This window comes from Malurus melanocephalus, unplaced genomic scaffold (assembly GCF_030028575.1).
Source record: "Malurus melanocephalus ecotype Western Australia unplaced genomic scaffold, MMel_1.1 scaffold_1765, whole genome shotgun sequence".
In the NCBI taxonomy this organism is placed as follows: domain Eukaryota; kingdom Metazoa; phylum Chordata; class Aves; order Passeriformes; family Maluridae; genus Malurus; species Malurus melanocephalus.
In genome coordinates, this window is record NW_026624997.1 from 8,692 (window position 1) to 9,762 (window position 1,071).

Here is a 1,071-nt window from a genome sequence, read left to right on the forward strand (position 1 = left end):
TTCAGAAGGATCTGAGTGATTGCACCGATGTTCAGGGCAGAGCTTTTGGCTGTCAGTGCATGGCAGGGACCCCTCCCACTGTCCCCAATGTCCCCAATGTCCAGCCTGGCCTTGGGCACTCAAAGGGATCCAGGGGTGCAATTCCATCCCAGCAATTCCCAATTCCCAAAATCCCACCCCAATCCCCCATTTTCCAGTGTGACCCCATTCCCTGTGTCCTGTCCCTCCATCCCTTGGCCCCAGTCCCTCTGCAGCTCTCCTGGAGCCCCTTCAGGCCCCAAAAGGGGCTCTGAGCTCTCCCTGGACCCTTTTCCCTTCTCCAGGGGAACATTCCCAGCTCTCCCAGTCCGGCTCCAGAGCAGTCCCAGCTCACCTAAAGCTGTCCCTCTGTTTTGATCTTTACAAATTCCCAGCTCCCCCTGAGGGCTGTGTCTGATGTGTCCCTCTGGTTCCATCCCCTAAAATCCAATTTTATCCTCCTGTCACCTCCAAACCCATCTGGGCTGGGAAATTCCTGTGCAGAGTCAGCTCAGCTCAGGGTTCTGCCTGACTGGGGGAAAACAGRGATAAAAGATTTGTTTTGTTCCTCCGTGGTGTCTCTGCTTCGCTGGAATATCCTTGATTATCTCTGCTGCCTCTCATCCCCTCCCCCTGCTCAGTAAAATGACAGKGAAAATAATTCCGGCGAATTCTGGCGCTTTCCACCCTTCTCCTGCCTGTGCTGAAGTTCCCGTCAGCCTGGCTGCTGYTGTGATCTGAGATCTGTGCAATTCCCATTGTTCCCAAAGTCACTGCCCCTTTCCGGAGCCGCCGAATTCATCTCTCTGTGCCTCCTTTCAAAGGAATCTTCCTCTTGAAGCGGATTTTGCTCCTTTCCCCTCAGCCGGGCTGTGATGGGAGCTCTGCAGGATCCGCACATTTTTTCCCTTTGATGGTTTTCAARCGGGGCTCTCCCGGCAAGGCTCGGTCCCTGCAGAGCCGACCCGACCCCGCTGCTCCTCCCGGAAGGGCTTTGAAACGCTCCTGGAAAGGAGGAGGGGATGGCTCAGGAAGCGGTTTTGGGGTTTTTTT